A 22,996-nucleotide genomic window follows, 5' to 3' on the forward strand; every position below is an offset into this window, starting at 1 on the left:
GTTTGTCTGTTTGTCCGTTCGTCCGTCCGTCTGTCTATCCGTCTAAAACCATGGCTAAAAGTCAAGAAAAAAAATTGCATCATACAGAATTAAAACTCACAAATTTCAGTTTCAAACTAATACTCAAACACCTGTGCCCGTTGACCACGTTTCAGTGGTTTGGAATATTTGTATGCATAGTTGTTACACCAGACAATTGTTTACAGCACATTTGACTGTCTGAGTACTATTCTTTACTATAATATGATCTATGTCATCTGATCAAACCTTAACATTCGGCTCTCTAGTTGAACGTACTTACGTACTTACTTACGTACATCTTGACCACTCAACTACCTATCCTACAACTAAGACTAATTGTGCAGATACTTTTTACACTATTACGAAGATCCCTCACAGCATATGGAACTGCCTGGAACTAATAACATACTAGCATGTATAATAACTGTTTCACTGCTGCCACCAATGTGCTTTGTGTCCTTCAATGTGTCACAAGAGATTATCTATCATGTTAATCTACTCCTAATGATGTTCTTGTATCATACATATTTCAGGTATAAATCGGTATGACATGACAGAAGTATTTCAGCATTTAGACAACCATTCTACAAAGTTACTATATGACAACAAGACTTTTGTTTACTATGCAAGGTTAGTTATATGAGTAAATGCTGCCAACTCTTACGAATATTTTATGGTTATTGTAAGTTTGTTCTTCCATTCAAGTCTTTTTTGCATCAGCAAAATTGAGAAAACAAATCTCATTAATGTGTCAAAGAGGAATAGGAATTACCAATCATGCTTGCTAAAAAAATTGCAAAGTTATAATTCTGCTAGTACTGTTCTATTCTCTTCATAGTTACCTTAGTAGATGCTTGATTTTTTTGTCATTTAGTGTGAGTAAAGAAGCCAGCCTCCAATCTAATGCTTGGTATAGAGACAACACAAAGAATCTAGGAAACTCAGCAGCGAGTATTTACTTGTCACCTGATGGTAAACTCATGCAGATAATAGATCCTGTTGAAGGTGGACTGTTCTTTCTTGACCTAGATGAAAGTGATGGGATAGGTGAGTAAATAGATGAATCCTTTGAAGAGAAAAAACCAGTTTAAACGATTTTCTCCTAAAACTTGACATCAAAAATGTTGGGATAGCTTGAAATATTTGACACACAATTGAAACAATCAAAAAATAAGAATGCAGAATCAAGTATATTTATAAAATCACCAGAGCAAGCATAGAAAAAACGTTTTTATTTGAAGATAGACTGGAAATCAATTTGTGAGTTTATTTGACTAGTAGCCAAGTCTGCTGCAGAATTCATAGCATCTCACTACTACGACTACTATTACTACAGCTACTACTACTACGACTACTACTATTACTACTACTACTACTACAACTGCTACTAATACTACTATTTCTACTACTACTACCACTGCTGCTACTACCACTACTGCTACTGGTAATGCAACTCCTACTATTACTACTGTTACTACTACTATTACTACTACTACTACTATTGCTACTGTTACTACTACTACTTTTTCATTTTTTATTCCAGTTTACAAAGTAAGTACGTGTAAGTAAAAATAGTAAAGTAATCTAGCGAACCATCATTAAACAGTCAACTGATATCCTGTATGTTCTAGAAGTTAAAAAATATTTATATGTGTTTATAAACTATATCGTGATGTAATTATGTTATATCAAACTGCATCTCCTTATAGCATTTGCTACTTCTAAAATAGTGACGTGTGCATATACAAGTATCCTTGGATTTCAATATTCTAGAGATTTTGAGTTTTATATAAGTCACTGCTATAAGGTATTATGCTATTAGTGTTTTATACGCTAATTTAGAATGTGAAGCTGTGAACAAATAAAAACATTTGTGAGTTGTATTCTCATGCTAGCGATTGAAGTAATGCTTGCAGCCACATGTGCAGACTTTTACATTTCAAATTATAATACTTTTAAATTTTTAGTCATTGCATCTGATTGCTTCGCAATCAGGCGTACTGTCTGGGATCTTGTGCTCCCCTATATTCACATATTCACATTATTGACATAATCAGTAGGTTTGTTTTGAAATGAATTTGTCATTGTAGGAATCTTGCTCTTCATTCATTTATTGATGTTATGACCATTTAAAATCCTTGATGACTGATACCATAAAAAAATCCCACATGATCATAATTTGTTCATGATGCAATTATCTGTCTAATATAATTGTTATGCATGTGAAACTATTAAGAATTAAGGCATGATAGATGTAATATTTTAAAATTTCAGCTAGAATAGTAAAATACTGCGATAAAGATATCAGAGGCGAATGGAGTGACGATGTAGAAAGCTGCACATTCACAGATATTACTGGTGGAGCTTGGTTTCATGACAAAAACCTGGCTGTTGTTACAGAAAAAGATCCCGGTGGGATCAGGTTCAGGATGGGTGAGAACATACACATATTATAGTGGACCTCGGCATACAACATAAATTCGTTCTGTTTTTGTCAGGAATGTTGAATAGAGGGATATAGAAACCCATGATAATTGTCTAACACAAACACCCCCTGGTAAAAATAGATCAAAAATTAGTAGCACAATCATATATTAACCTTAGTAAATATTGATAACTACAGTAACTTTAGTGTATTTAGTGGTTATGATCTGCTTATGGTTATGATTCTTACTTCTTCCTTTAATAGCATTATTAATCTTAGAACCCATGGCTAAAAAATCAAAGTTATATATGAATTAAAATCTATAGTTAATAATCTATGAATTGTTAAAATGCACAATACATTTTACTTTCGCTTACTTTTCACTAAGTTCGTTTCAAACACGGAATATTAAAAGTTGACTTGCAACAAAATTCACATTACGGTTATTTAGTATCAAAAGATTCATTATGTCTGTGTATGTAGGTGCAAAATATGTGGAAACATGATTACAAGCTCATAAAAACTAAAAAACGAACAGTTAATCGCTGCCATCATGAGACTGCTGTAGATTAGAATCTCTTTACAAAACGGCTCAAATGGGGCATAGTTGTGCAAGATGGCTTCTGTTTACACTTTCATGCAACCTCATTCGTCGAAATATTTTTACAAATATACTTCACGCATTCAATAAAACCATGTATATTGTTCTTACACATTTATTTCTCCGTCATTGTAATGCTGTCACTTTCAGCGCTGATGTCTTATAACCTACCGTGAAAATTCGTTTAATTTTTTAACCTCAACTCGAAGGAGTATATATCATTGTCTGATTAACATGACCAGCCTCTTGGTCACTTGTGATAATCAAAAATTTTTTCAGACATTATTTGCGAAGTATAATAAGTACGATTAGACCAAGCCGAAACAAAGTTGTAAAGTAGCGAGCATCTATATTTGATACGGGCTCTTCGGTAAAACCCGAAGTGTTTGTCATAAACTAGTGCTACGATAAGTTTTATATTGAGCCTTTTATCGACCTTTCATTTTACGTGAGAACATCATGTGACAAAACAATAACCACTTGTAATGACTACGTCAGAGAAATAAACTGATTTCAACCTATGGCGGTTTTGTGATGGCGGCGATTAACTGTTCGTTTTTGAGCTTTTAAGAGCTTGTAATCACATTCCACATATTTTGCACTTGCAACACAGCAGAGTAAAACATGGTGAATCTTTTGATACCAAATGACTGTAATGTGAATTTTGTTGCAAGTCAACCGTGAAGCATTTACGAAACACAAAGAATGCTGAATTGAGAGGAAGAGCAAGCATCATATATCTTTCACGCCTTGTAGCAGGGATTTCAAATAATAGCTTTACTTTTTTTTCAAGATTTCAACGTATTCAGCACATCGACTGCCAAATTTGAACTTTGAAAGACATTTTTGTGGTGAAAAAAATGCTTTAACGCTGAGACGAAAAAACATCGTTTTCCACGACTTGAGGCGAAAAAAACATAAAACAGAGAAATTGTTTCGTGGGTGCCATTTAGTAGGAATATTAGAACCAGCATGCTCCCATCCATGTATTTTATTATTTTATTATGCAGATTACTCTGGTAAGTTGTTGCAATACTACACTTAATGTAAATTCGACGTTATAGTATCCATATAATAAGTTAATCTTATTTTAAGCTAATTGTGCCGATTGTACCTGTTGCACCGGGTGTACAACTGGTTGTACCGGCGGTGTTGATTGTACAGGTTGTTCCGGTGCAACCGGTTGTACCAGTGATACTATTACAGCTAGTGCAACTTGTCACAACCAGTTGTACTGGTTGCACCGTTTGCACCCGTTGCAATGGTTGCACCCGTTGCACCGGTTGTACCAGTTGCACTGATTGTACCGGCTGTATTTGTTGTACCGGTTGTAATTGTTGAAAGATAAGTACTAAATGTTTAAGATACATCAATAAAATACAAACATAATCAAAACTAAACATGGTAGCAGCTATGGTTGTTTATTATCTATTAATGCTACTGGGGTAATAGTTCTCTGTTTTATGATTATATGAAAATAGACATACTTTTTTATCTTCACTATAAACTACAACAATAACTTATCTTAACATTTTGAATAAACATGACAGCAGGTATAGCTCCTCGTATCATTTGAAGGACAGCAAATAAAATATTTACTTGTGAGTTACTAGTTAACAAAATGAGCTACTTTGTAGATGACATTAAAATATACATATTTAAATTAATGAATTTCAGTGAGGACTCGAGATCCACTAACAACAACTACTGTTGTGTCAAAAGGTGAAACCTCTGCAATTACTGGATCAGCATGTAAGTTAGAGCAAAGTTTTGACAAACTGACCCCACAGCGAATTTGAAAACTTTTTCTTAACACTGTTTATAACCCAAACGCACAGAGATGGGTGTTATTGCTAGCCATAAAGCTGTAGAGGAGTATAATGACATGCCTTATTTTACTAACTTAGGAGCTATTTTGCAGGCATATACTGTACAACGAAGTATTAAACTTAGTTGACACTTGGTAAAACTTGCCTTAATATCTGTAAAAAGACTGCAGTCAACTGAGGCTCTCCATCAGTTGGTTAAAAAAGCTGTTCTAAGAGGTTTCTAAGGTGCTCAATAATAACTTCACTTGAGTCATTTTTGAAACAAAGGTATGAAGATATTTTCCTTGTAACAAGAAAAATCGCTAAATAATAAAAAACAGTTAACTGTCTAGCTTTGTACTCCAAATAATAACTATTACTTATCTAAACAATTTAGCTAAACAAGGTAGCAGTCATGATTCCTTAGTATCTATTAGTACTACTATGATAATTACTTTCTGTGATATTATAATTTGAAAAGAGACACTTCTTTATCTCAACTATAAACTATAACTTATCTTAACACCTCGACTAAACATAATAGCATTGACGGCTTGTTAGTATGTTTTAATGCTACCATGGCAACGACTCTGTTTTATGATAATTTGAAAATAATGTAAAACTTTTATTTGAACGCCATGACGCTCAATTTTTCAACTCTTTCTTTAGAGTGGCGCTTCATTAGAGGTGAGGTTCAAATAAAGGGTGACGTTGTATTTTTCAAACGCCTCATCAAAATACTGAAAAGATAAATTTCACCATTTCACGGGCGAATCGATTTTTGTTTCTATTTTGTATTCTCCTTTCGACGTTGCAACATCAACCTTTTTGGACTCAAGAATTTTGCTAAATTAGTTAAAGTTCTCTCAGCCTTGGAATAAATATATACGATGAAGCTGATACATGTCTCTAGCAGTTTATAGTTATTGCTTACACTTAGCCTATGATGATCTTATGGCCTGCGTTGCAATTTGTTAGAGCTTTAATGTTTTCCCACGACCAAACACGAGCGAAGTGATTATTTGGAAGATTTATGATAAATGCATATGTGCACACAACTCACGAAAATTATTCATCAACACGGTCACAAATATTGTACCGAAATCTCATCAAAAAATTTAACTATTTTTCAATGGAGTCATTTAAGTATAATATTTAAACCTATTTAAATATGTTACCAAATCTTTATTATTTGTAGACAATATCCTAAACCTTATCCATCTGATCAGATTATACACAAATAGACAGATTAATTTGGTCTAAATCGCGAAAAAACACTTGAAAAGCTTTTTTTGATCATAATTAAGACTGGCCAACGGTACTCCAATAAAGCCGTGCGACAGATAGTAGAACTATTAAGCAGTGCGCATTTCACGAAAAAACGTGCTCATTTCACCAGTCTATGGCATTGTTTAATTGCCGAAGGTTTCTAATATTTTTCCGTTTTTAATATCTTGTAAAATATTTAATTATGAGAATAATTATTTAATTTTATAAAATTATTATAAGATTTAATTATAAGAATAATTATTCGAATTTATCCGAAGGTTTCTGTAATAAACATAGACTGTTTGAGGCGTAGACCGATTTACAGGTACCAAATTGTGGTACACAGTTTATCAGCCTATGTTTTTTTGGTCCAATAACCAAAGGTTTCATTTAATTATTTAAAACGTTAGCCAACTTTCTTTACATCTTATGTACAAGCTAGGGCCGAACTACAATGCCCTTTTATGACGAGAACATTTTTTTATTTTGTTCCAGTTTGCAGAAAACTTCCAGACGCAAGAACGCTCATACTTGCTTTCTGTTAAAGATTGCTATCAAAACCATTATACATTGAACGCAACCAACTTTGAAACTGTGCATAGTACACAGCAGCTTGTCATTTCACTTCTAATATTGCATTTTAGAGTTATAATAAACGTAATTTGTTATTGCTGTTGTTAAATTACATACATTACAGTAGGTTAGGCCTACAGCTTTAATTAATACTTATTTTACTTTATTTTATACTTATTTCATTATAGAATTGTTGTAAAACATAGGTTTGAGATAGTAGTAGATTAGGTGTTATTTTTTTTACAACCTTTTGTTTTGAATAATTAACTTTTTGAATTTAATTTCTAAACAACTTGACAGCTACCACGGACATACAACTTTTCAGAAAACCACGTCGTGGCCAACGCAGTGGCCGTCCACGTGTCTCTCAATTATTACAGCTCAATAGGAGGATAAATAGAAGGTCCTCACAGCAACCATCAACATCAAATTCCAATGTTCAACAAAGCGCTACTCAAATTTATAACAACAACTCATCTGATTCAGAGAATTCTCTAGTAGATGTTGTAGGCGATGTAAATGATATGGACTTGGCAGCCCCTTTGTTTCCAGATGTTGATCATGATTTTGTGGACATCATTGACCATGAAAACATTGCACGAAACAATATTGCTCCTCCCAATGCTGCCCCCCTTCATCACATTCCTCATTTTCAATCTTTAGATTGTCCTGATTTTCAAGAACTGCGTAACAATTTTCTAGGCAGACTTGACAACAACATATCACAGCTCACATGTACTGGATGTAATGACAAACAACTCATTACATACAATACTAAAATACAACTATGTCATACATGCCAACAAGTTAGACCTGACACTGTTAATAAATTCAGTGCAGCCAACAATATGGACCCAGGTCCATCTTTTGAATTTTTATTTTCTCTTACACTTATAGAACAGTTACTCATTGTTCAGGTTCATCCTTCAATGTCAATATTCCGTCAATATTCCGTGGCCAATTTGGGTTCAGAGGTCATGTCAGAAAATGTCATGTCAGACAGAGGACATGTTCAGAGGTTAAGTCAGGTCATGGGCTGTATGACTGGGGAATTTCTAGTGTTTGTAGTTTGAATACATATATTATATGTGTATACATATATTTGTATACAGATAGATATATTTGTACATTTGCAGCTTTGGCAGCAGACTTACGTTATAGTGCCATACAAGCTTGGCTAAAATGGCTTATTTTGTGACAGTTATGGCATTCTTTGCCATATGCAAGGCATGCTCCTTGATGATAACTAAGCTTACAGTATTTACAGCCATTTATCCTTTGCGCCATTCTTATTTTTGTGAGTTGGATGAGTCGAGTGTTGTATAGCAGCGATATTAACGTACTCCTTGCCGCTTTTCATACCTGTAAAATAATGTTTGATGACTTTCGCACAGTGACACAGCTTTATGAGTTTTTTCAAATCTGAAATGCCATCTAAGTTGAATATGTCTTCTCTAAATTCTGGTGTGTTAAGGCCACATACAGTTCTGTCTACCAGAGCACTATTTTGTTCATCAGCATGTATATTGCAAGTAGACAAAATTCCGGGCAGTGCAGTTAAGAAATTGTCAGAAGATTCATCTGGAAGCTGTACTTTGTTATGAAACTTGTACTGCTCATAGATGGTTTCCACTTGCGATGTAAAGTGCTGGGTAAAATGTGTAAAGTGTCTCCTTGACTTTCGCAATATCTTTGCGATTTTTATCGGAAAGAATGAAGGTTTGAAATATTTCCTGACTTTTTGGCCCAAGTAGAGTTAATAGTATGGCTACTTGGATTTCTTCCCCTTTTGTTGACTTCTTTGTTGCTAGCATATAAAAGTTAAACTGTTCAGCCCTTTATGCCAGCTTTTACATACAGTATTTTGCTGGGGTTGCAAGCATTAGATATAAAGCTGCCTGGAGCTCGCAAACCACCCCCTTCCATCACTATCCAGCCCTGATAATTCACACTAAATATGTTCTAACACCATGCTAAAATGTTTAGTTTCCACCAAGTTATTTATTGTATAAATGAATTGACAGGTATAAGGTAAGGCAGCTGCCTAGCTCTGCTAATTACTCTGCACTGATGAGTTGTAATACAACACCTGGAGTATCTATAACATTGCTGCAATGTCACACATACTTAGAGCACATATCGAGTCCTAACACCTTAGCTAACCATGAAAAGAGTGATGGCTCCTAGTATCTGATAACCGTTACTATGGCAAAAAATCTTTTTTTATTTTTATTCTAAGATGAACACATTTTCTTAATTTAACCATAAACCTTAACTATAACATATCTTAACATATTAACTACAAATGACAGCAGCTATAGCTCTTTATTGCAAGAACAGGGAGTAAAAAATTTACCTGTGAATGTGTTAACAAAATGTGCTAATTTAGAAATGAAATTAAAATATACAATTTTAAATTAATGAATTGCAGTGAGAACTGGAGAATCACCACAAACTACTGTTGTGTCAAAAAGTGAAACCTCTGCAATTACTGGATCAGCATGTAAGTTAGACCAAAGTTTTGGGAAACCGACCTCACATGAAATGTAAAACTTTTTCTTAACACTGTTTATAACCCAAACGCACAGAGATGGGTATTATTGCTAGCCATAAAACTGTAGAGAAGTATATTAAAATACTTTTTATTATCAACTTAGGAGCTGCCTTGCAGGCATATACTGCACCACAAGGTATTACGCTTAGTTCACAGTTATTAAAACTCGCCTTAATATCTGTAAAAAACTGCAATCAGCTGTGGCGCTCCATTAGTTGGTCAAAAACGCTGTTCAAAGAGGCTTCTAAAGTGCTCAATAATAACTTCAGTTGAATAATTTTTAACAGAAATGTGTAATGCCCTATTTTTTTATAATGAGAAAAACATAAGTTGGTCAGAAAAAAAGAAATAAATTTGTGTTACTGATATTTTCAATACATAAAAAAATGTGCAGCCTCCTTTAAAATTTAGTATATGTTTAGATATTCGACACTTGCAAAACCATGACAAGATATTAGCTTTTTTTAACATTCTTTGCTAGGTGAAGTGAGTCTTAGACACTTCGGCTAACTGTTACAAGCAAATATTGTTTTTCCTATACATATTTGGTGAATATAAAAACCTGCCTCAGCTTCACCCAACCATCATTAAAGTCTGAAACAATTTTTACAGACGATTATTTAGCCGAACCTTTACACAATTTTAGTAACCAATAACCAAATTTTACTCAAATAGTGTAGGCTACCATACAAAAATGGTGAAATTGAAATCACTGATCAACTTGCTGTATGCTTTTATTGCTACTCGGTTTGAAGATCTAAATTTAACATTAAAATAATTGAAGCTTATAATTAAATGAAACATTTACAATGCTCAATAAACTTCTCATCTAAAGCTTCTGCTGGATAGTGTTTATAATATCAGAAAGCTAGTGAATTTTATAGCAATAGAAATTTCATGAATTAAAAATGTTATGAAACTTTATTCCAAATTGAATCTGATCTTCGTTTGAAATGACTTGAAAATATACTCAGAGGGTGCAAGAGTTTTTTGGGTGGTTGTCGTAATAACATAATAATCTAAAAACGGAAGCTGAGTAAATTGAATTGATTATTTAGAATTCAGCAGATCATGATTGTCAAAATGACTGGCCATTCACGCTGATCACCATCTAATATAACAACCAACAATATTAGATCCGTATTCCCTGGGCTGGCTGGCCGGCTAAACCGCCCAAACTTTTTAGGAGTTTTCGGCGGCTAAGTACAGTCAAACTCGGATAGCTTGCCTTCGGATAAAATGTAAAATTTTACCTCGAATGCTTGAATGCTAGTTAACTCGAACAAATTTGTCTGGTTCGTTCCCACGCAATGATAAATTGCTTTAAATAATTCGGCCTCAATATCATTAACTCGAACAGTAATTTGCCCAACAGCTACGGGGACGGTTTTTATTGCTGTAGAATATCACTTTATTCCAAGCCATAGAAATAAACATCAACTTTTAGTAGTTCTTAGGTGTCATTATTATCATCACCGGCAAAATACTCTTGTCAACTACTTTTATAAAGGCTTGCAAAAAGTCAAGTTTTACCAAACGTCCGCTTTGCAATAGCAGATCGAAAGGGTAAAAACCTTCGGATGAGCTTAAAATAAAATCGGCAAAAGATTTTTTTTTTAAACGTTCAAAAGAAAAACATGTCTTTTTTCTGAGTGTTTTAACTGCGGTCAAGTTTTGCTTATTCTAATCTGAAAACATCCTGGCACTCACATCACTTAATACAAACAAATCTCAAATAACAGAAAAATATTTATACTTTCCGATAAAATTTTTTAAAACTTTTCATGAGAAGCCCGGTTGAGGATCTACATGAAAGAAACCTGTTAGGGGGCTTACGCTGCCCCCAAATCCCAGATGTTCATAACTAGTCACCTAACATTTGCCGCCCCAACTTGCAACCAGGGAATACAGGCCTGAACAATATACATGTAGGCAAGCTTTGCTAAGTCCATATCATTTCAACTAAACCCCTTCATATCTTTGTCACATCCTATTCTTGGGTACTGATAGTATCATATAGTGATTATGCTACACCGTAAAGTAACCCACAATTTAAATAATAACTAGAAATTCCCCTGTCATACAGCCCACGACCAAAGTGATAATGGAAAAAAGAAAGGGTACTGCTGGATGTTGAAAAAGTAGTTGCAAAAGGTCAGAATTCTACAAAAGTAGAATTCTTTAGTTAGAAGAATTCTAGAATTATCTGATTCAGATAATTCTTCTAACTAAAGAATTATCTGAATCAGATGAGTTGTTGTTATTATTTTGAGTAGCGTGTTGTTGAACATTAGCATTTGATGTTGATGGTTGATGTGAGGACCTTCTATTTTTCCTCCTCCGTAATAATTGGGAGACACGTGGATGGCCACTGCGACGACGTGGTGTTCTGGGAGGTGGTATGTCCATGGGAGTTGACAAGTTGTTTTGAAGTGAAATTCAAAAAGTCAATTATGCAAAACAGGTTGTATAAAATTCAGACCTAATCTACTACTATCTCAATTTTATGTTTTACAACAATAAAATAAATATTAATTCAGGCTGTAGGCCTAACCTACTGTATTTAATTTAATTAACAACAGCAATAATGAAATACGTTTATTATATCTCTGAAATGCAATATTAAAAGCAAAATTACAAGCTGCCGCGTAATATACACAGTTTGAAAGTTGTGTTGGAAAGTTGAAAGTTGGTTGTGTTGAATGTAGAATGGTTTTGACAGCGATATGTTACAGAAAGCTAGCATTAGCATTGACCCGTCTGGAAGTTTTCTGCAAACTGGAGTAAAATAAAGAAATATTCTTCTCACAAAGGGGCAATGTAGTTTGGCCCTAGTTTGTAGAGAAGACGTAAAGAAATCTGGCTAATGTTCTAGATAATTTAATGAAACCTTCGGTAATTGGACAAAAAACATAGGCTGATAAACTGTGTACCACACTTTTGTACATGTAAATCGGTCTACGCCTCAAACGGTCTACGTTTGGCGTCTAACGTTTAACCTTCGGCAATTAGACAATGCAATCATTATATACTTTGTTGTTGTAAATTTTAATGACTATCCTTTTAATTAAACATTATAATACTTTTTTATAAAATCAAATAACTAATCCAAAAAATAAAATTGGCAAAAAGAAACGATCATATTTCAGTACTTCTAAGTTAATTACAGAAGCCTTCGGCAATTGAACAATTCCATAGACTGGGAAAATGTGCACGTTATTCTCGTGAATTTTGGACGGCATAATGGTTACCGTAAGTCCACATGCTCAAGCCGCGCAGCTGGTGCTCAAAACCAGATGACTCATGAAAGAAAAAATAATCTTCCAACAAGCCGCGTATGCCCACAGACCGCGGCTAATGACCGAGGTTTTGTCGTCCTTGACCCTTTCAGGAGCGAGAGTGTTGAGAAGGGTTTCCCTATACTCCCCTCCTCTTGAATTAGAAAACAGGCTACATCAGTACATGTGAAAAGAATTTCCTTTTACTTCCAAGTTCGAATTAAAATTTCTAAACCCTTGCATCAAGAACTTACTTGCCATGTCCCAGCTAGATTTTTATTGCGCTGTTAGAGAGCTTTGCGTTTATGGAAAGATGCCGGTCAAGAATGAAACGGTTTTAATAACCTATGCCTGTGGTGAGTTAAACATTAGCGATAAATTCTTCTATAGTCTAAAGTATTCCATAAACCTGACCTTGAAAATAAACGAGTAGGTCGCCAAAATCCCGTACATAAAAATGTATCATGACTGCGATTCTATGGTTATAGCGCGGAACTGAGCAGAGACCGCATTTATTGAGAAGCCCCCCTAAGCCTCATGTAAGATTTAAAAACTTGGCTTTAGCCGCGGCCTATGACCTTGAACCAGAAGCCGTGCCCAACGACAAGCCGCGCAGCTTGAGCATAAGGATTTGCGGTATACTATCTGTCGCACAGCCTTATTGGCATTTCGTTGGCCGGTCTTAACTTTGATTAAAAAGGCTTCTCAAGTTTCTATTTCGATTTTAAGCCGAATTAATCTGCCTATTTATGTATCATCCTATCAGATGAGTTAGTTTTAGGATACTGCAGTAACCTTTCAAAACTTGGTAACATATTTAAATAGGTTTATATGTGTTTTGTATCGTTATTATACTTAAAAACTTCATTGAAAAATAGTTAGATTTGTTGATGAGATTTTGGGACAAGGGTTTGCGGCGGCCGTTAATGAATAATCTTTGTGAGTTGTGTGCGCGCCGCATATGCATTTATCATAAATCTCCCAAACATTCGCTTTGCTTGTGTTTGGTCATGGGATAATTGCAATTTGAGATTATTTATGTTATGTTTTAACCATCTTATTTATTTTATTCATAAAGATTATTAAAATGTTGCTCCCTCATTTACTTCAAGGATGACAGAATTTTATTACTCCAAATGCTACTGCATTGATGCTCTGTTTTATGGTGATTTGAATGTAGACACACCTTATCACTGTTTCTGTAATTCATTCTGTATTTACTCTGGTTTTAAATGCTTAAAAATTCTAAATTCCAGTTATTTGGATTCGGGAATTTAAATTCAATCTCTTAAATGTCTAATTTAAATGTCTTAAACCAAGTAAGTGAAAGTATTTCTTATCTCGTGTGTTACTACTGGAGAATTAAATTACCTATTATACTGTGTCATGAGAGGTGAAATTCTAATATAGAACTGTAAATTAATGCATTTCAGCAAAGACCAGACATCCACCAACTGCTGCTTCTAGTGATATGGCATCTATAAATACTACTTATACAATTGCGGCAAACAGCAGCGACTGGGGGTTTAATAAACTCTCTACAGAAGCTGCAAGCTCTGCAACTACTTATGGTGGACTAGCAAGTAAGTTTGACCAAGGTTTAAACAAATCAATTTTTGGGTTTTTTAATTTATAAACCTTTTTTTACAATAATTTAACTAGAAACTTATGTGACACAAATAAAAGTATTTTATCTTAGAAAGAAAAAACGAACAATATGAAACCATCAGCATCAAGTTGATGGCCATGGTACCGTTGACACTTTTTCTAAATAAACTAAAACTAGCATATCGTACAAAAAAGGAAGATGTAATCAATCACCTATTATTCATGAATGACCTGAAGATTTATGAAAGACTACAGAATGACATAAACATGCTAACCAACACCGCTAGAATATACAGCAATAAAATCGGGATAGAATTCGGACTAGACAAATGTGCCACCATCATCATGAAAAGAGGGAAACCAACTACAGGGAAGAAAGCATAAATGCAAAGCAAAGTAGAAACTCACCACCTTAAAGAAGATGATGAATACAAATATCTTGGTGTACTGGAAGCAGACAACATTAAAGATAATGTAATGAAAATGAAAATATATGATGAGTGTACTCTGATGCACAACAAAGTAAAGAAAGTTTTGAAGTCAAAGTTGAATTTGAGAAACACGCTCCAAGCTATCAATACCTAGATTGCATCCTTGTATAGATATAGAGCAGAGAGTGTACAGTGAACTAAGGAAAAGTCGAAACAAATATACAGCAGGACAAGGAAGTTAATTGCCTTGCACGGTGAAATGCACCCTATATCAGAGTTAGACAGGATCTGTGTAAAGAGGAAGAAAGGAGAGAAAGAAAGGCCTCATGAGTATTGAAGGACCTATAAAGTATGAAAGCCATTGCCTGAAGAAATACTGAGAGACTCGTGCAATAGGAATAATACGGAACTTAGGTGAACAGAGATGTGGAAGTAGATGACAAGTGGAAGCCTAAAGAGATGAGCAGAGTCTAATAATAGCAGCACAAGACCAAGCAGTCAAATCAATTACAGGAAAGCAATTATTGAAAACAGCACAAATCATGCTACATGTAAACTGTGTAAGACAAAATATAAAACAGTGAGTCATATTGTAATCGAATGCTCAAAGATCGCACAAACAGAATACAAACATCAACAAGATGAAGGGGCTGCAGCAGTTCACTGGATTATCTGTAAGAAGTATAACCTTCCGCACACAGAGAAATGGTATGACCATTTGGTGGAGACAGTGTCTGAGATTGGCAAAGTGAAGTTGTTATAGTACATCAACATGCAGACTGATAAGGTAATTGAGACCAGGAGACTTGATTTAGTACTAATAAACAAAAAACCCATAGAGTGTGAAATTATTGATATGGCAATCTTAGGAGACACCAGGATAGAGAGAGAAGAAATGAAAAAAGGAGAACTATAAAGAGCTGGGACTTGAGAATTGAAGACCGCAATGTCTAACCAAAGGTGATTGGAGCGCTTGGGACAATATTGCTATATTAGAACTTACCGTGAGAGATTCGTGAATAGAAGCGCTCGAGTGTAAGATTCAGTTACGTGAAGTTGGCACACGAGACCCTTACAGGCTTGACCTTGACTTAACCGAGAGCTGTAACTTTGAATTTAAACCGAATCATTTAGATAGAATTATCCAACAAATATCCAGAAAACTTACATTATATCTTGCTGAGGTTGGCGCCAAACTGTCTTTTGAAACAATTAAGAAAACGGCATTATTATGAACTGCCCAGATTCTAAGGAAGACTCTTCAGTGAAAGAATCATTAAAGTGATACTCTTTAGCTTTAAGCTAAGGCTTGGGCTCACTTACTAGCAACCGCTTGGTTGTGAAGACAGTTTCTATAATAATAATAATAATAATACTAATAATAGTAAAACAGAGTTATAAAGTGGAGGGAAATAACTAGGACAAGTATCGATCTGCCGAGGTATCTTCTAGGGAGACAGTCTTTCTCCTGTGATGTTTGTAATGTCTATGATACCTCTCATAACTGTACTGCGCTAAGTTAAACCAACATACCGTCTTAAAAACAAATGTGCAGTTAACCATCTACTGCATATGGACGACCTAAAACTGTATGGGAAAAACAAGAACGAGATTGAGACACTGATACTCACAGTGAGAATCTTCAGCGATGACATCGGTATGGAGTTTGGATTAGATAAGTGCGCTACCACCACCATGATAAGAGGGAAACTAACTGGCCGAGGAAATATTATGCTACCAAATGAAACAGAAATCCATGAACTAGAAGATAATGAAAGCTACAAATATTTAGGAGTTATGGACGCAGACGACATAAAACAATCGGAAATGAAAGCTAAGATCAAGAAGGAATACATTCACAGACTCATGAAAGTGCTGAGATCAAAGCTGACTGCTGGAAATCTCATTACCGCTATCAATACCTGGGCTGTTTCCTTGTACAGATACAGAGCAGGGATTATTCAGTGGACGAAGGCTGTGTTAAAGCAGCTGGCCAGAAGGACGCGGAAACTGATGACAATGCATAAAGGTCTTCATCCAAGATCTGATGTAGATAGAGTATTATGTTGAAAGGGACCAAGGAGGAAGATGATTAATAAGTGTAGAGGAAACTGTGAAGTACGAAAGTCACAGTCTGAAAAATTACACAGAAAGCAGCCCAGTCGAATTTATAAGAACAGCGGGTAAGATCATAGATACCAACAGTTAAGATAGAAGACAAGAGTATAGAAACCATTAGAAAACTGAATGAAAGCAAAACTGGAAAAATAAGCCAATGAACAGACAGCATCTAAGACAGACAGAAGATCAAGCAGCAAAAGAGACATGGAAATGGGTGAAGAGGGAATATCTCAAACAAGAGATTGAAAGCCTGATCAATGCTGCCCAGGATCAAGCATTAAGAACCAACTATAGGAAGGCCAAAATAGAAAAGTCAACAAACGATCCGAAATGCAGATTGTGCAAGCAGAAAGATGAAACAGTGTCCCACATAGTCAGCGAATGCAGTAAGATCGCACAGACAGAATTTAAAGGGCGGCATGACAAAGTGGCAAGTGCAGTGCACTGGAGCATATGCAAGAAACATGAGTTGTCCCACACAGAAAAATGGTACGAGCACCGTGCAGAAGCTGTATTGGAGAATGAAAAAGTTAAGTTGCTATGGGACTTCAATGTACAGACAAGGTTATTGAAGCTAGAAGACCAGACCTGATACTAATAAACAAAGAAACTAATCAATGTCAGGTCATAGAAATAGCAATACCTGGAGACACATGGGTAGTACAGAAGAAAGATGAGAATATTGGTAAATACAAAGAGCTTGGGTTCGAGATAAACAGACTGTGGAAGGTGAAGACCAAAGTGATATAAACAGTAATTGGTGCACTCGAAACAATATCAATAAGGCATATAGCATACCTAGCCGAGGTAGTAAACATGTCTTTTGAGATTATACAGAAGACATCCATCTTAGGAACATCTCACATATTGAGGAAGGTCCTCTTTTAGTGGAATTGAGGAAGGTGTCGGATCCTTTGACCTTTTGTTAAGGCCCGGATCAACATGGACTAAAACCAGTCACCTACCACCGCATGACTTTGAAGAAAAACTCTAATACTGATAATAATTAAAAACAATTATAACAATGATAAGAATAATAATAACAATAATAATGATAATAACAAAAACAATAGTAATAGCATGAATTAAAAAATTGCCAAAAACTGTATAAGTAAATGATACTTGTGGAACTGTTAAAAACAATGAATATTTGTTATTGGCCAATTGAAATGTAAAACGGGTCTGATCCAGATCAGTAATCTGTTATCCACTGTAGTACTTTATGTATTATATGACTTTATTGGCAATTATTTCATTTCAAACAAAGATTTTTTTTAATTATTTCATACAATAATCATAAAACAAAAAAAAATAGATAGATGGCTTGACATATAGCATTTAAAATACTTTTTTCTGTTAAGAAAAAATATTAATTAGAAGATTGTTAAGACAGCTAACTTCTTCAAAATAATGATTAGAAGTGATAAGCAATTTGTTACGAAAAGCTAAATTAAAATAAGTTGAAAACCTGTAATCGTCCCCTATACATGAAAAATGAAGACACAAATAATGAAAAGCCTGAATCTTATAATATACCTAAAATAAACAGCATAAGCAAATTTAAATGCAAAGATTTGGAAAAATCCTCTATTTAAATAAAAAAGGCTGGAATACGATCATGAAATAGAAGTCCTTTAGAAATACAGAGCTAGCGTAATAGTCAATTTTTTTACGGCCATGAGCGGCAGTTCTTTCATTTCACAGATTATTTAGTTACAAATCTGAGACTTAGCATGAGTACCTTTATGGATTTGTAGTGAGCTGATGTTCCTTAAGAAAAATAATCTTTACATAAAAGTTTACACATCTATTTCAGAATGATAGCAGAGAGAGATATATCACGCTAATAATCAAAATTATGTTGCAGGCTGGAAATGTATATTCATTGTCACTGGCTTCTGGCTTCACTATCAGATGCATCAGCACTGATCTCTGGCTTCTAGTATCAGACTGTATCATTTTCAGAGATTAGATTGTTTTGGTGAATTTTCAAAAATTTGTTGTGAAGTTGTTTTAAATTTTGTTTGACTTCTGTTATGGAGTGTTCTGTAATACTGCTAAAACCTCAGAAAACAGCTTCCTAAAGTTAAAATATTATATAGCCTAACATGTTGTTGTAACTCAGTTAATGTTCAAATATAATGATATCACATCATAAAATTCTGGAAACATTATTAGTGATAAAATGACTCAGTTAATGTTCAAATATAATGATATCACTTCATAAATTTCTGGAAACATTATTAGTGATAACATGACTCAGTTAATGTTCAAATATAATGATATCACTTCATAAGATTATGTGAAGATTGTCAGTGATAACTTGATTCAGTTAATGTTCAATGATAATACTAATACCTTAGTGATAATCTGACGTTAGTTGAAATCACACAAGTTCATATGTTATCTAAGTCATTAATAAACATTATTTGACATTATATGACCCAAAACACTTTTGTGACATGAACTACACATATATACAGAAAATAAGAACAATAGTATACACAAATAATACACTAGTACTTAATACTACAGAACCTTGCATAAAGCTTTGTCACACTCCTTGACTTCACTCACCAGGTAGCCTTACCGTAATTATATCACTATTTGAACTCATCACCTGAGGTGACAATTGCCTGAAAGATAAGTTAACCAGCAAAAATGAGAATTATTCTTGTAAATTTTTAGCTATTTTCAACAAAAAAAAAATTAATGTTCACCTATTTTTGACTTCTAGTAAGTTATTAGACTTTAGTAATTATATTACAAAATGTAAAAAAATATATATATACTATAAGTTCAAATAATATATATATATGTATATATATATTATATATATAATATATATAATATAATATATGATATATATAATATATATATATTATATATATATATGTATATACAATGTGTATATATATATATATGTATATATATATATGTGTATATATATATGTATATACAATGTGTATATATATATATATGTATATATATATATGTGTATATATATATGTATATATGTATATATATATATGTATATATATATATGTGTATATATATGTGTATATATATATGTGTATATATACTATTTGAATGCTTGGCATTGTCCGGGTAACAAAAGTCTTCAGACAGAAAATTGTGCAGCTCAAATGAATTAAACGAGAAGGTTTTTTAAACTTTCTCAAACAGCTGTAACTTTTAAACTTTATATCAGAAAAAAAATTGTTTTGTTAAGATATATTTAAAAAAACTGTAAAGGTGTTTAAATGTAAATGGAAAATCATTGGCAAGTAATGGCAAAATATAGTCTGTTTTGCTATGATTACAATGAAAAAATATTTGGTATATGATTATATGATTTTAGTTCGTTTCAGTGTTGGCATCATAAGGCGAAAATATTGTATAGACGTATAGAGCGGTATAGAAACCCATTTTAATTATCTAATGCAATCACTGCCTGTTAAAATTCATCAAAATCATCAAAACATCATCAAAACATAGTTACAAAACTATATGTTAACCTTAGTAACTATAGTTACCTACAATAACTTTAGTCCACTTTGAGGATATGATTTGCAAAAACATTGTAACGTTACAATGTACTACTTAAAGAGTTCTTACCTTCAAGACAAACGTGTAACATAAACGCTTATTCTAACTTACACGTATATGAACTTAGCTTACTAAAAACATACTTGAATGAAGTTTTAGTATGCATTTTAGTAAACTTTTCAACTAAAATTTTATCATTCAACAGTTTTTGAAGCCGTTTTTACTGTACCAAATGACGCTGAACTGATATATATTCGCCAAATTTGAAGTTCGATAGAAATTATTATTAATTTCGTTTTGCGAAAAACAAATTAGCCCTAGTGCGGCGAGGGCAAAAAGCATCGTGTTTCATAGAGTTAATAGAGTTTCAAATAATCAGTCATTTAGCGTGGGAAATCAAGAATAGGGTCTATACAGTATATAGTGAGAGCTATGAACCGTGATAGTAAGAGCCTTCGTAGACTCGTGGTTAGGCGTTTGGATTACCAACCTGCTGTTGCAATCATTGTGAGTTCAAATCCAGCATGCAGAGAGCTTTTAATTCCAAGATTTTAATAGCTATAGCTGGACAGGCAGACAACCTTATATGCACTTGCGAGAGAACAACGACGCCCGTATAAAGCTATATTTATTATATATATAAAACTTTCGCGACGTTCTCGTGTAGTTTGTCGTGATAGATTGTCATATGTGTCAACAAAACAGAGAACAGTTGTTGCACAATTGCTCATAAATACAAAGGTGATCAATTGGTGCAGGTGTGACAGGTGCAGGTGTGACAGTGTCAGTCTGCTAATCTGAATGTGATGAGTTGGTGCATTGCCGAAAGTTCTCTTTTATTATAACATTGACTCCTGGGTACAGATAGTGAGATAGACGACTCCTGGGTACGGATAGTGAGATAGACGACTCCTGGGTACAGATAGTGAGATAGACGACTCCTGGGTACAGATAGTGAGATAGACGACTCCTGGGTACAGATAGTGAGATAGACGACTCCTGGGTACAGATAGTGAGATAGACGACTCCTGGGTACAGATAGTGAGATAGACGACTCCTGGGTACAGATAGACGACGAATGGGAGTACCATTTTTATAATAAAAATGATTTGTTGTTTTGCTTTATTGTAGACGTATAAAATGTTGGTTAATTGTTTTACTTTTAAAATAGACTTTGCCGTATAGAAAAAATAAGCAAATCGTTGTAAATGAGCGTCGAACATGTGTCGAACATGTGTCGAACATGTGTCGAACATGTGTGCACCCCATAAACTTAATGTAAAGATTTCCGCAATCATGGTCTATAAGATCTGTACGACTGATCAGGAAAAGAAGAAAAGTTGTTGATACAAACCAATAATTCTGCCAATAATGCTGCCAATAATGCTGCAGAAAAAAATTAAGAGTGAGGAATTAGAACTGCATTAAAAGAGTTAAGTTAAGTTTTTCCTTTTTGCATGGCCAGTGGAGTGGAGTTTGGAGTTTGAAAAAAGTCTTGGACCGGATTAAGCAATGTAAATGTATTTTACTGTTCAATTAACGTATGCATTTCTGGAATGGATTATTTACATTGTAGGAGCGTCTACTGTATATATATATATATATATATATATATATAAAATTCAACACAAGCTGGATTTTAACTCACGAAGATCACAACTGCAAGTTTATAACCAAGCATTTAACCACTGAGCTACATGTACATAGGTCTTAGAGTTGTATTGCTCTTATTGATCATAGACAGTAAACACTTTTCTTGATTGCACAGGCTAAATGACGTACTAATTGACACATTGCGCTTACGCGTTACGATGCCGCTGTTGTAAAATGTGAACGAACATACTTATGCAGCTCGTTATATGGAATGTCTTACTTTAAAACCTATATGATTTTAACTGTTATTAGGTAGCACTTTTAACAGCTAGATTTAAAACAACTCTGAAACAGCAAGCTATCTGATTCAACTTGTTGACACATTAATTTCATTGAACACCATTCTTTTGTTTGTTGGTAATTATTGTTAAAATAATATTTTTAATTATTTTGGTAATTTGTGTCTTTATGATCCACTGCAACAGATGCTACCACATTATTCTGTACAAGTCTAGCCTAAGATAATACTGGACATCCATTCATTGGGGTTCATCCAATCAGTCATGGATATCCTACTGATAGTTACGATACAATCTAGGCTTTGCCTGTGTACCTGATAGTGCTCAAAAACAAAGACTTCCTCTTTTTTAAATGTATTTTGGTCTATGACCTTAATAAATGACTTTTTTTAAGTTTCTTAAGCAAACAGTGAGAGTTGCTTGTATAAGCTCAAATATCGCAGCGAGAGTAGATAACTCTTTACTTTATTGCCAACATTGAGAACAAACTGTTATATACTCAGCCAGCAGTTCACAATGAATCGCTAAATTCACCTGATTGGCCACTTCAATTACATGCTAGTAATCAACAGTTGGCCAACTTCCTCCTTAGATATTTTAGATACTGCTATACAATATTTTATGGATCTAAAACCCAAATGAACATAAAAATGTTTAAAAAAAATAAAAATGAGGGCATTTATGCTTGCGTTTTGGTTGATGTAAATCTAAGCAAAGCTAAAAAAACTAAACATTCTGTTTTATTTTGTTAACATAAGCTTATTGAAAAGCAAGCAAGGAAGCAAAATTTCCATTATATTTAGAGAAACTATAGTAAGGTGTGCACCTACCTATAATTTCACTAGCTCATTGCACGGGCCTAATGC

General features: G+C 34.0%; 1 long non-coding RNA gene across 1 annotated transcript; it reads left to right on the top strand.

Moving 5' to 3' along the window:
* Positions 1 to 2,332: 2,332 nt before the first annotated feature.
* Positions 2,333 to 18,787, top strand: LOC137397640 (uncharacterized). The gene is made up of 3 exons (XR_010978712.1): positions 2,333 to 2,454; positions 13,963 to 14,112; positions 18,557 to 18,787. It is a non-coding gene; the product is annotated as an uncharacterized lncRNA (long non-coding RNA).
* Positions 18,788 to 22,996: the final 4,209 nt, after the last annotated feature.

This window comes from Watersipora subatra, chromosome 5 (genome assembly GCF_963576615.1).
Source record: "Watersipora subatra chromosome 5, tzWatSuba1.1, whole genome shotgun sequence".
Classification (NCBI taxonomy): domain Eukaryota; kingdom Metazoa; phylum Bryozoa; class Gymnolaemata; order Cheilostomatida; family Watersiporidae; genus Watersipora; species Watersipora subatra.